Source organism: Antennarius striatus, chromosome 13 (assembly GCF_040054535.1).
Source record: "Antennarius striatus isolate MH-2024 chromosome 13, ASM4005453v1, whole genome shotgun sequence".
NCBI lineage: Eukaryota > Metazoa > Chordata > Actinopteri > Lophiiformes > Antennariidae > Antennarius > Antennarius striatus.
The window spans coordinates 10,552,195-10,559,289 of NC_090788.1; positions in this window are offsets into that span (position 1 = coordinate 10,552,195).

Here is a 7,095-nt window from a genome sequence, read left to right on the forward strand (position 1 = left end):
GGCCTTCTTGGAGTCCCTGGGAGAAGTACTGAATAATGCTCCGACTGGGGACTCCATTGCTCTCCTTGGGGACTTCAACGCTCACATGGGCAATGTTATTCGACTTTTGTGCTAGTCGCAGTTTGTCCTTAACGAACACCTTGTTCAGCCACAGGGATGTCCATAAGTGCACATGGCATCAGGACACCCTAGGCCGGAGGTCGATGATTGACTTTGTTGTTGTATCATCAGACCTCCGTGTTGGACACTCGGGTGAAGAGAGGGGCAGAGCTGTCAACCGTTCACCACCTGGTGGTGAGTTGAATCCGCTGGCCGAGCAGGAGGTCAGACAGATTGGCAGGCCCAAACGTGTTTTGAGAGTCTGCTGGGAATGTCTGGCAGAACCCTCTGTCAGTGAGGTCTTCAACTCCCACCTCCGGGAGAGCTTCTCCAAGATCCCGCAGGAGGCTGAGGACAGAGTGGACCATGTTCTCTGCCTCCATTGTCGAAGCGGCTGCTCGGAGCTGTGGTTGCAAGGTCTCTGATGCCTGTCGCAGCGGTATCCCCCAAACCTGGTGGTGGACACTGGAAGTAAGGGATGCCGTCAAGCTGAAGAAGGAGTCCTATCAAGTCTTGTTGAATTGTAGGACTCCGGAGGCAGCTGACAGGTACAGGCAGGCCAGGCGTACTGCTGCTTGAGTAGTCGCGAAGGCAAAAACTCAGGTCTGGAAGGAGTTCGGAGAGGCCATGGAGGAAGACTATCAGTTAGCCTCGAAGAAATTCTGACAAACCAATTTGGCGCCTCAGGAGGGGAAAGCGGTGCACAGCCAACACTGTTTACAGTAGAGGCAGAGAGCTCCTGACCTCGACTGAGGATATTGTTGGGCGGTGGAATGAATACTTCGAGGATCTCCTCAATCCCGCTGCCATGTCTTACACAGAGGAAACAGAGGCTAAGGTCTTAGAGGTGGACTCGTCCATCACCCAAGCGGAAGTCACCGAGGTGGTTGCCAAACTCCTCGGTGGCAAAGCACCGGGGGTGGATGAGATTCGCCCTGAGTACCTCAAGTCTCTGGATGTGCAGGGACTGTCATGGTTGACACGTCTTTGTAACATTGCATGGCAGTCAGGGACAGTACCTCTGGATTGGCAGACCGGGGCGGTGGTTGCTCTTTTCAAAAAGGGTGTGTACCAACTATAGGGGAATCACACTTCTCAGCCTCCCGGAGAAAGTCTATTCCAGGGTACTGGAGAGGAGGATTAGACCGATAGTCGAACCGCGGATTCAGGAGGAACAATGTGGTTTTCGTCCTGGTCGTGGAACACTGGACTAGCTCTACACTCTCCATCAAGTGCTCGAGGGTTCATGGGAGTTTGCCCAACCAGTCCACATGTGTTTTGTGGACCTGGAGAAGGCAATTGATCGTGTCACTCCTGGTATTTTGTGGGGAGTGCTTTGGGAGTATGGGATCCGGGGCCCTTTACTAAGGGCTGTCTGGTCCCTGTATGACCGAAGCCAGAGGTTGGTTCGCATTGCCAGCAGTAAGTCAGACCTGTTCCAGGTGCATGTTGGACTCCATCAGGGCTGCCCTCTATCACCGGTTCTGTTCATAATCTTTCTATGGACAGAATTTCCCGTGCCTTTGGAGAAGAAATAATCCATTGATGGAATAACCTGGTCATTCAGTATATTCAGGTAATAAGCTGATCTCATTCTTTGAACACACACTGTTGCTGAACCTAGACCTGACCTGAATGGGCATATTCCAAGATGACAATATCAGGATTTATTGGGCTAAAATTGTGAGGGAGGGGTTCAGGGAGGATGAGACATCATTTTCATACATGGATTGGCCACCACAGAGTCCAGACCTTAAACTCGTTGAGATTCTTTGAAAGAAGAATCTCAATGAGTGCTGGAGATGGCTTTACATAGCGGTCAGACCCCATCATCATAAATGCAAGATCTTGATGAAAAATATAGAAAAATATCACATCACTGGATGGAAATAACTCTTGTGATATTGCATTAACTTATCAAATCAATAACCCAGTTAATGCATGCTGTAATCAAAGCTAAATGCAGTCCCACAAAATATGAGAGGGTGTGACTTTTTTGGTTGGCGACTTTTTTTGGCCAGTTATTGTATTTCATCATCATAGTTTCTTGGTACTGACTCTTCCATCCTGTTGACAGATGATAAATTATTTACTTCTCAGCTAACACTGTCACACCACATCCATATTTAAATCAGGAGATCATTTAAAAGTGTGTGTTGTTATCACCTTTGTTAGTGTGACAGAAATCAGCTATTAGAAGGTAACATACAGTTGAAGTGATTCTTTTCATTTATGTCTGCAGATTGATAGCAAACACAATATTTTAAAGGAATATGCATGAAACAATCTATGAAAAAATGGCTAATGGAAGACATGGAAGGTTAGTAATGGACAGGTGAAACCAACAGGGACAATCACACAGGCTGAGGACAGAAACAGGAGGTATAAAGCAAAACATGACAAGAAAGATGTAGGAACATCCCCTTTTGCTTCTTGTAATGTTATTTTATTTACAGTATTTATTTGTTTTCATTTATTTTTTGGTTAGAATGGTTAAACTTACCTGGTTTGCTGGGTTCTCCAGGACCATGTTTGTGTTTTTGTTTACTCTTTCCACACTCAGCTCTTGCTTTCAGTTATTTCACTTAGCCTAATACTGTGTTGTACCTCTGGGCTTGCAATAGCAGCTAGTATGACTAAGCCACTGTGGCTCAGTGTAAAAGAATTGAGTAAGCCACAAAAAGCCACACTCTGTGTCCAGGACAGTGGCGCAGCGTGGACAACCAACGCTCGTCGCAGGGCGGCGTGGGGGGGTCTGGGGGGCCTCCCCCGGGAAATGTTTTAGAAAACGGGTTGTTTTCCTGCATTCTGAGGGCAAAATCTTCTGTTCAGCTTACCTACAAAAATACACTAAAGTCAACAGTTCAAGCTGAACTATCTTAATTTCTGTCCTACTTTATGCAGGTATGAATGTGAGATTCAACCATTGAAAACTTCCATTCACTATGTGAAGATACAGTCATACAAAATATTACTCAACTTTGACCACCACCAACACCATTGGTATGCCATAGTTTTTTGTTTTTTTTAAATTCAATAACATGATTGTTCATTTCAATTTAAAAAGGCATAAAAAATAGCAAGCGAGGTGAGTACATATTTACATGCATCGCTGGTTATTCCTGCTGGTCATAGGGAACAAAAGTTTAAAAAAAAATAAAAAAATAAAAAAAGTCTAAGACTAAAAACAAGTATTGATAATATCTTTCATTTACCTTCTGATCGGTCAGTCTCCACTTCTACCCCCTCTCAGCATTCACCATTTGTTTATTAATGAGGACTTTAACACAAACTCTTATCATAAAACACTGGATTCTTTTGATCGATCGTCCTCACCTTGTCTTACACCAATTCGCAGGTTCAGCTTGTAAAAAACAATATTTTTGTTCTTCATTGGACGAGAGGAGGTCATGACCTGAGTGCATATTTAATGATTGGGAGCGTTCGGGTCACTTTGGCTATGTCGGCATGCTTCGGCTAAATTCCGTCGGCATGCGGAAATAACGGCGCTATTTTCACTAGCACCACTCACTAGCGGAAGTAGCGAGCGCCGCCAACGAGCGAAAAAGTTGTAAGTTTTAGCCTTTTTTTCCGTAAAAATAAGAACACCACTGTGGCTACACAGTCTAAAAACCTTGTAGCCAATCTGGAATTGACTTCGCCTATGGCGAAGTGGTGAATGGCTAGCGCAAGCCCAGTACCTTTTTCATCTTTTGTTAACTAAACTTGTGTTTGCCTGTCAGCATTAGCATTTATTGATCATTCCCTTCTCCCCTACCAGCTCAGGTTGAAACAAATTCTTCTCCAATTTCTTGTTTGGACTTGAGTGTGTGTCAATTTTGCCAGGCTGGTACTAAATTTTCCCATTCCACTGAATATACTTATAATGATAATTATTTTTTCACCTATCTCTCAAAAAAACAGTTCCCAGAATGTTTGACCTTTTCCTGTAAACAACCTACGTATGCAAGAAAAAACATGAAACAAACAATTACCATCACAGCATGCATCTCAGTGAAAACGAATGCAGTGGCCCTTCGTTCTCAGTCTGAAGTCTGTTTACAGCACATGATGACAGAAAGCATCCGACATGTACACAAAGGAACATCCAAAACTTCAGAATAAACTTCACAAAACATCCCAGAAATATTAATTTGATTTATTCAAGCTTTGCATAATGAGCAAAGTCTTTCAGCAGCCAATCCAGAACTACCTTTATGGGTTATTTATTACTCTTTTTATTTGGTGTTGTACTACTTTCTATGTGCTGGTGCTTTCTGTGTGCTTTTTCTGTGTTTTGTGTACTTACTGTGCTGTGTGTGACGGAGAAATAAATTTTCCTGATGGAACCTCCTTAAGGGATAAATAAAGTTATACTCTACTCTTTCGCTGAATGATTATCCTCTCAGGTTCAAGGTGTACTTGTCAGTGAAGTTATGCACAGTCGAAATCCAGATGGAGTTCAATATTTGTTTTTCTTGATGAAAAAATGTCTGAGGGTATTATCATGTATTTAATTTCGTCTTCACGTTTTTCAAACAATTTTTTCTATGTGGTTGGAAGCTGAAAGGAAGAATCTCTTGTTACTTTGCAGTAATACTCTCCAAACCAGGTGAGATGAACAATATTTTATAAGAACCCTGCAGCAGAAGTGATATTTTCAGCATCAGAGTTTTCAGTAAATCCATACAGTATACTGTATCAGTACAGCATCTCCAAGTGTTCAAGTTGTTTGCAATAGCATCAAACTCAAAATTAATCAATGTAAAAAGTTGCTGGACCCTTCTGGTTTGCTGACACTATTACTATGTCAATAGGAGTAGCCTGGTGAAGGCAGAGTGCTCCCATTAAGGTCATGGTTAGAGTAAAAAGTGATTGAGTATTTGCAACTGTTTATATTTTTGTCAGCAGGAAGTTGTCTTTGAAATTTGTGCCACTGTTGGTGTGGATAAGCCTCACAGGAGGATGGCTTGGTAATGGCAGTAAGCATTTACGAAGCTTGAAGTTTTCAAGCGATCAACAAGCTCTATATCCTAACTGCATCACCAGTTCACCGCCTCACCTTACATGACCCAGTCTCTGGTTGGTAGCTGCACTCCACAGGTCCTGGTAGAGGAGATCTAGTCCTCTTGCTATATCCTAATCTTTAAGTCCTTTCAATACAATCATAGCAAAGAAATTAAAATTATTAGGTTGAAGCAGAAAATTTATCATTCCTGTTTTTATTAGCTTTTAAAAGAAATTCTGTTTACAGTCACTCATTGTTGAAAAACTGCATGTCTCCGTGTAGTCAGAAAAACAAGGAAGGTGCAGAATCTGAAAAAACTGGAGGGAAACTTATTGGCTCATCTGATTAGACTGCAGAGCTCCTTGTTGCAAAAATTATCATAAGAAATCCTAATTTCCTCAGTGCATTAATATTCTGAGTTCATTCCTGAGTTAATTGTAATACATTCAGTGCAATATGTCAAAATTTCTATATGTTGACATAGGATTATCTGCAAATGAATGCACTGATTTACTTAATTAATAACCACATTAACATAATTGCTTATCTCATGTATACTACGAATATGGTGCTGGGGTATTAGGCAGCTTAAATGCCTCCAGGGGCAGCACAGTGACTCAGTTAAGATTACTGTCACCTCACAAAATGAGGATCGTGTTTGAACCCAAATGGAGCTGTATTCTGAGTGGGGGTGTTCTCTCCTGTGCTTCTTGGTCCTCACACAACAAGACAAAAAGGTTGGTCCAGAAACATGCTACTGCAGACAAATTTCCAACTGTGTGCAGTTTCCAGTTGTTTCTTTTCGCTGTTCCAAGCAGCTGTTGGTTTCCGTTTCTTTCAACGGTGCTAAATTCCCTTGAGACACTCATGAAAAGGCATCAATTGACTCATTATAGTGAAAAATTGCCAGAAATAATGAGTGTCGTAGTGTTGATGGAGAGATTTGTTTTTAACTGTCCAGCTGTATTTTGGTCTAAAGTTTGAAAGTGACAAGCTGAGTTTAGCATACTGGCTAATAATATAAATGAATAAACTTAATACTAAATAAGTTAATATAAATACAGAGAAACTGCATTTCCTGCTCCAGTATACACTTTTGCCAGAGGGAAGATGTTTAGATGTAGGGTCAGACTTCATTTCCTGCTTATTAAGATGAAATGCCCAGCAGTCATTTTCCTCTGAGGACAGACTGTTTTCCACAAAGCAATGTTAAGCCAGTAAATTTTTCATGTGCTGCATCAGCCTGCCCTTCCTTCCAGAAGGTGTCATCAAGAACTCAGCAAATCAGACAGTAACATCAACCCCAGGCTGCACCCCATACACCCTATACCTATCACTTTAACCATTTCAGTGCATGTGCATGTTTCTAATTGATGTCCTACTCTGACACAAAGAGAATTATGTAAATAAAAGCTGTAAACGTGAGCAGTGTGATCACAAATGGGTTACTATTTTAATGTGCAGATGTTAAACACGCAGGTTAATGTCCATTTATCCCATTTATATATGCAATTGTAGTACTGACGTTAATTGTTGTTCTCCATAAATTATACCATGCGCTGGACTTGCTTTGACCTGCAGAAGAACTGCGCTATTGATGATTGTTTTATCTACACTGAGTGAACAAAAACAATCAATAAATGTTATATGTACTGTTTTAGTTTTGTTTTAGTTACTGTTAGTACTGCTCTCGGTGAGTACACTGATCATTATTATGTTGTAGGAATGGAAATCGTGTGATAACATTGTACACAGTTTATGTACATAATAACATACAAATGTATTTGATTATATTTGTTTTGCTTTTGCAGCCACACAGGTTTTGGGTTCATTTGAAACTTAATTTCAACTTAAACCCCTGCTGATGTGAAGCCAATGGTTCACCATCTAAAATATAGCATCATGCATCTCATTCATAAATCCTGTTTTTTTCTTATTATGACAAGTCAACATGTCTGCTGTGAAAAGAATCTGTTTTTTTCGGTGTT